This window comes from Rutidosis leptorrhynchoides, chromosome 1 (genome assembly GCF_046630445.1).
Source record: "Rutidosis leptorrhynchoides isolate AG116_Rl617_1_P2 chromosome 1, CSIRO_AGI_Rlap_v1, whole genome shotgun sequence".
NCBI lineage: Eukaryota > Viridiplantae > Streptophyta > Magnoliopsida > Asterales > Asteraceae > Rutidosis > Rutidosis leptorrhynchoides.
In genome coordinates, this window is record NC_092333.1 from 691231833 (window position 1) to 691239397 (window position 7565).

Consider the following 7565-nt stretch of genomic DNA (forward strand, 5'->3'; position numbering starts at 1 on the left):
TTTAAACTTAATCTTTATATGTTTCCGACACGATAAGCAAAGTCTGTAATATTGAAATCTCAAAAACTTTGAACTGTGTTCATGTACCCTTCGACTTCTCTCGATGATTCACGAACAATTAATTGTAAATAGATATGTGTGTATGTATATATAAATAATAATTCGAAATATAATTTGAAGTATTATATGTTGTTGTTATTAAAAATTAATAAAATAAAAATAGGATATTATAATAATTATTATTTAAAATATATCTCTATATATAAATAAAGTATATTAAAAATAAATATTAAATGATTGTAATACTTGTTTAATGATCCGATGGATATTAAACAAGTTTAATATGAACTTATATTATTTAAAATAAACAGTGATCCAAAAATGAGTTCTATAAATTTTATGCTTATTAAAAATGTATTTAGGAACTATTTATTAAATTTTAACACTTTCTATATTTTACCCGGGGATCGAGCGCGGACAGTTGAGTTAAGTTTTATTTAATAAAATTTAAACAATTAATGACCAATTTTATTTCATAATGACTAAAATAATTAAAGTTAATTAATTTAAAAATATGGGATTTTTCTGTGTATTTTTATCCGTCACTAATTAACAATGGGTCACGATATGATATCTCTATTAAAAACTTTCGATGGATATTTACATATTACCATTGTTTAAACATGTTTTTAAATTTTTATAGATATATTATATTAAAAATTTGCTTTTTACTTTTGGATTTACACTGAACAAATGAATCCGTGAAGTTGTGGTGGAATATATTCGTGATTACAAATGAATGAAGTTAAAACTTGACAACTGTATGCCCACTATCTATCTATTCTATCTAAAGTATCCTTTTATCTATTTCTATTTAATATATAAACTTAATACATATATGCATTGAGTAAATGGTGAACCATCACTCTTCTACCTTACTTTATATTTATCATATACATATACATAAACTTGCATAAATGAAGTGCACTTCACCTTCTAACCTTCAACACCCGGCAACCCTCAATCATTCCCTTCTACCTCTGGTCCTTTGCTACTTACAATCATTGCCACCACCACCACAAGAACCACCTCGTCTCACTTCATATTGTTTGATCAAATACCATTGACCACCATGAATAACAACAACCCTTAACCTCCATCATCACTTTTCTTCATTTTTTTCTGTCAACAACACCCACCACCTTACCACTTTAATCCATGTTCTATTTCTGCTTCATTTACTCGAACACCAAAACACCATGAACATCTAGATATTGCAGTCGAAGTGTTCAAGAAGCTACCATTACAACCACCATTTAACTATCCTTGTTACTACCATTCACAGTCGCCCCATAAACACTCAGAATTATATATATATATATATATATATATATATATATATATATATATATATATATATATATATATATATATATATATATATATATATATATATATATATATATATATATATATATATATATATATATATATATATATATATGTTTAAACTCAAGATCAAACCTGCAAACAAATTAACTGCTACCGTACGTCTGTTGTTTCCTCGTTTCCCTTCTATTTTCATTAAGACCACCATCAAATAAATCTGGTTTTCTTTTCTGTTCAAACACATACAACCCAAAATCATTTGTTACTCATCTTACCGTTAATACATATTATTGCTCACCGTTTGTTTCGATTAAACCCAGAACCAAAACCCATATTGATATGCTACTGCTCGAGTTCTTTCTTTCTATTTTGCTCATAAACACATCCATAACCAACCACCTACAAGTATGAAGATGATGTTACATTAACTTTACCAAAAGAATACGCGTATCGTTTAACCTGGTTCACGTTCTGTGTAATTTTGAAAAAACATTACGTGTTTAGTGTAAGACTCTACACAATTTACGTAAAGTATCAAGTTCTATTTCGATTTCTGTCTTGAAGGCTGCTGTTACGTGTCTTTGTCCTACTATTCTACACCTATTATAAATATAATGATAACAATGATGAACATGCTAATGCTTAGTGATGTGAGATGTTGTGGGGAATATAAAGTAAACGATGATGATGTTGAAAGGAAGTGGAGGGTTCACAATTGGGGATATTTTATTGATCTCAAGCCCCACGTACATTCTTTTAATTTTATCAAGTTATATATCTTGGTTCGGGCTCATAATTTAACCGGGTTATTTTTAAATTGGCTTATCAATTTGGATCATCTAAATTCGGTTTTATTGTTGGGCCAAGACCCAATTTATGTGATCTAAGAAACAAATTAGAATGTTGATGGAAGTGATATAACACTAGAGTTTTAGATGATGCGTGAGGAAGAGGTGCATGACCGAGAGTAAAGATGATTATGATTATGATATGATTATGATTATATTATGATTATGATTATGTTATAATTATGATTTTTATTATGATTATGATTAAGATGATGGATATTATGATTATAATCATGATGATTTAGGTGATGATATAGATGACGAGATTTTATAATGATTTTGATAAGGATTATAATAATAATAAGATTAAGGTTATGATAAAAGTTTGATGTTAATCGACGATGATGAAATACGGTTATGGTTATATAGATGGTGATGAAATGATGGTAATAAAGAAATGATGATTATGTTTATGAATGATGGAGATGACAGTTATAGTGGTTACATGGGTTTAATCCATAAGTTAAAACAGAAATTAATAAACAGAGCATTAGTATGGTTAAGGATGTTATCGAGTTAGCGGGACGTCGCGAGTTCAAACCCCGACTTGGGCATTTTTTTAAGGACTACTCCTTTGAGGTAGTTATTACTAATACTCTTATTATTATTATTTCATTATTATTATTATTGTTATTAATATTATTTATTATTGATTATTATTAAGTAATTATTATTATTACCAATATTAGAAATAAGATTATTAGTATAATTAATATTATTATCATTATTATTATTACTAAAATATTTAATATTTATTGTTATTAATAATATGAGTATTAGTATTATGATTATCATAAGTATTATTATTGTGACCATTATTACTAAAAGTATCATTATTATTAATAATAGTTTTAGAATTATCATTTAACATTAATATTGGTATTATTATTAATAGGATTACTAAAATTTCTATTAAAATCATCATTTTTATTAAAAGTACCATTATTATTTAAAATATTATTTTTATGAAAACTAACATTTTTATCTTATCATTATTATCATTTTTATTAAAATTGTTATTAACTTTATTTTTATTATTAGTATTATTATCAAAACTATTAATATCAGTATCATTACTATATTTAATTACTTTTAGTATTATTATTATTATCATAAAAAGATACAAATTTTTATTTATTATTAATTGATATTATTTTATCAAATAAATAGCTATATAAGAATATATTTAAAACATATCACATAACAACATTAATATTTTCATAATAAATACTAATTATTTATCTAAAGTATATAAAATAAGTATAGTTAATTTAGTTATTAATGAAACATACAAGTTACTAACATAACAATTAATAATAAAACATAAACTTGTTCGATTACGATTGTATGTTTTAACAAATATACAATTGATATAGGTTCGTGAATCTGAGGCCAACCCTGCATTGTTCAGTTGTTCAATACCATCATATGTATTTTTACTACAAAATACAGTATTGTGAGTTTCATTTGCTCCCTTTTACTCATTATATTTTTGGGTTGAGAATACATGCAAATGCTTTATTAACTATTTTACAATATTTATATGTGTGAGTTTCATTTTCCCCCTTTTTAAATGCTTTTGCAATATATTTTTGGGACTGAGAATTGTAACGACCCGGATTTTTTAAGATCATTTTATACATATAAGATTAATATTTACATAAATTAAACATTACCAACATGATAAGCCATCCAAATTGTTGAGTCTTGTGTTTTTGAAAAGAGTTTTACACAACGTTTGACCGTCCAATTTGACCGATGATATCACGAACTATATAACATACGATAATTATACGATTGTGCACATATACATATTTATACATATTTAACATGATCTAAGGATGGTTTAACATATCATTGTGTACTAATAACAATGAGTTATAAGTATACTTTGAGACTACTAACTTAAGTTTTCAAAACGGTAACTATACGTAACGTTCTTTGACATATATACCTATAATCTATAATGCCTATACAAGTATTGTATAAATACGTATTTAATCACTTTTAAAGGGCTTAAATACATAAAACAATATGAGTATATTCACAAAAGATAGTTATATTTGAATTTTTGTTCCGTTTCCTCAAGATTTCTACACGTATACTTAGGGTATATGTACCCGTATTATACGCAGCTTCTAGATGTATTTACTATTGGTATATTCCAATAGAAAATACTAATGATCAGCCATGAATGATTAAGAGACATGATAGCAACATGTGGGATCAATTAGGAAGACTTATGAGCTAAAAATCAAAACATAACATCTATATATATACATACATACACACTCCATTATACACACACACACACACACACACACACTTTCCTACCAACTATCTTTCAAGCTAGATGATCTTCTAAACTCTCTCATCTTCAACCTTCATGTGTTCCTCAAGATCTTCATAAGTTTCTAGCTTCATAATCAAGGTAAAACTATGTTTAAACTTTGATTCAATTCATGTAAGTTAATTATCTTAAATCAAGATATAAACTTACTTATAACCTTTGTTTCTTTCATGATTTCACTTCTTAATCTTCCAAGTCATCAAGAACAAGTTCATATCTTGTTTATTCAGTAACTTTCTTCATCATACTTGAGGTATAACCTTGGTTCATCATCTTGTTCAATTCACATATGACTATCTTACTACGAATATATATAACAACAAGAATATAGTTTGAATGATTTCAAACTTGTTCGCAAATTAAATAGATCCTTCTAACTTGACTTTTAAAACACTTCAAGACCTGTAAAATATCATAATAATATGCTAACTTAACAAGATACAACTTGATTTTACAAAGAACACCTTAAAACTGAATCTACATCGTTGGAGTGCAACCGGGGGCTGTTTTGGGTTGGATAATTAAAAACCATCTTAAACTTTGAATTGGAAGTTTATATTCTGGAAAAATGATATTTCTTATGAATATGTTAATATATAAAAATCTCATGGTGTAACTCAAGGTGTAAGTATTTTTTGTAAAAATGATCATCCAGATGTTGTTTTTACGACGGAAATGATCACTTTCATAAGATTCACCAAAGTTTGACCTATAACCTGTGATTTCAAATACAAACTAAGGTATTTACAGTTCATATTCATAAATAATGGCTCGATCCAAGGAAGTGGCAAGTTGAACCAACAAAAACGGAGTTGTATTGAAGAAACTACGGCTAAAACAAAATTGGGTATTCGAAGCTAGTTTAGCTTCGAAATTAATTGGAGTAAAACTATACTAATCATATCTTGGCTAATTAACATGATATTTCATATATATTTACTCATGATTTGATTCTACATATTTCAGGACCACCCGTAAACAACACGAGAAGATTAATTATAAGACCTCATGATTGTACGCAACACGTCATTTGACAACACGGTACTTTATGTATGCAACACGTCATTTGACAACACTGTACCATGGGTCGAGATTAATTCCGATCAATATGAATACGATGGGGTCTTTATTTATTTTATTAAGCAACTAATTGTGGACCATTAACATCGGACTGCTAACTACGGACTAAGAAGATATTAAAAGTATTATAAGTATATATGTAACGATTACTTGAAAAGAAAATATGTTGATATATTATATATATGGTTAGGTTCGTGATATCTATCGGAGACCAGGTCGTGTTATATATCCTCAAGGCAAAAGTGAGTATATAGTCCCATTCTTAAACTCTAAATATTTCGGGATGAGAATACATGCATTTTATGATTTACGTTATGGACACAAGTGATTAAAAATATATATTCTACGTTGAGTTGTACCACTGGCATACTTCCCTGTAACTTGGTAACTATTATTTACATGCGGTATTGTAAACGCGAATCCTGTTGATAGATCTATCGGGCCTGACAACCCCAACCGGACTAGACGACCAGTATTCAACGGTTGCACAGTACTTCGTTTCAATGACTACACTTGGTACGGTGTAGTGAGATTTCATAATAAAGGGAATATGCGACGTTGATTAAATGTTAAGTATGGTTATCAAGTGCTCAACCACTTAGAATATTTTTATTAAAACGTTTATGTACATGAAATCTTGTGGTCTATATTTATAACGCTGCTAGCATTAAACCTATATCTCACCAACTTTATGTTGACGTTTTAAGCATGTTTATTCTCAGGTGATAATTAAATGCTTCCGCTGCATTATGCCGAATTTAAGCAGGATTTGGAGTATGCATATTTGTGTCAAAAATAAAACTGCATACCGAAAGATTTGTAATGTGAAATATGTTGGAAATCGTATTGTTATTATCAAATGTAAAGTTTGTAAGACTAATATTATCGCTAAATGATAATCATTATTATGTTGTTTAAGCCTTTGGTTATAATAAAGGTTATGGTTTGTATCATAAAAACGTATGCAGATTTTGAAAAATGTCACATATAGAGGTCAATACCTCGCAATGACACCAATAAGTACGTGACGTTTATAATCGATAAGTACGTGACGTTTATAATCGATATGAACGTTTCAGAGCACTGGTCTTTGAGAACCAGAAAATTTGCATTAGTGTGTCTTATCGAGTTTGTTAGGATACATTAGTGAGTCTGGACTTTGACCGTGTTTGATTTTGAAAACTATTGCTTATCATTGTTGGTTAAAAATGAATATGTAAATATTATGTGGTACTAACGTGCTAGTTGTTGTGTGATAGATGTCTGGCTTAGAACTTATTATCACATTCAGCGACTCCGAACCAGAATCCTCAGATAGTGTTCCAGTCATTAACCTATCCGATGATGAAAATGACACCTTTGGGGAAGACTCACAATTTTCAGATGAATCAATTGAAGAGGAACCGGAAAGTGATCCTGAGGAGGAAGAAATACAGGAAATTACGAAAGACAAGTTCGAACGAGGAAAGAAACGAAAGGCTACTGAATTGGAAAATCCAAATCCCGAGTTTAGTGAGGATGTTGTGGCACCAACTCCACCAGACACTTCCACCCCTATTCCCGCTATTCCTATTAGTTCTATCCCGACATCCAGTTCTTCGGTCCCTCAGCCAAAACGCAGGGTGACAGCCAGGATAAGCGTTAAGCGTTTTTAAAAAAAAAAAAACAAATGTTTTGGGTTAAATGATGCACTGTTGTTTTAAACCATGTGATCATATAACATTTTGTATAATATTACTAGTGTGGTTTGCTTGATGTTTGATGTAAGATAAGCATATGTAAAATAGTGAAGTGTGAAATGCAATAATTTTCCATGGTTGAGTATTATTTGGGTGGTAGTAATTGATTTCCGTACTGATTTCCGTACTAAGCTATTAAGTATGAACTTTAACGGGTAG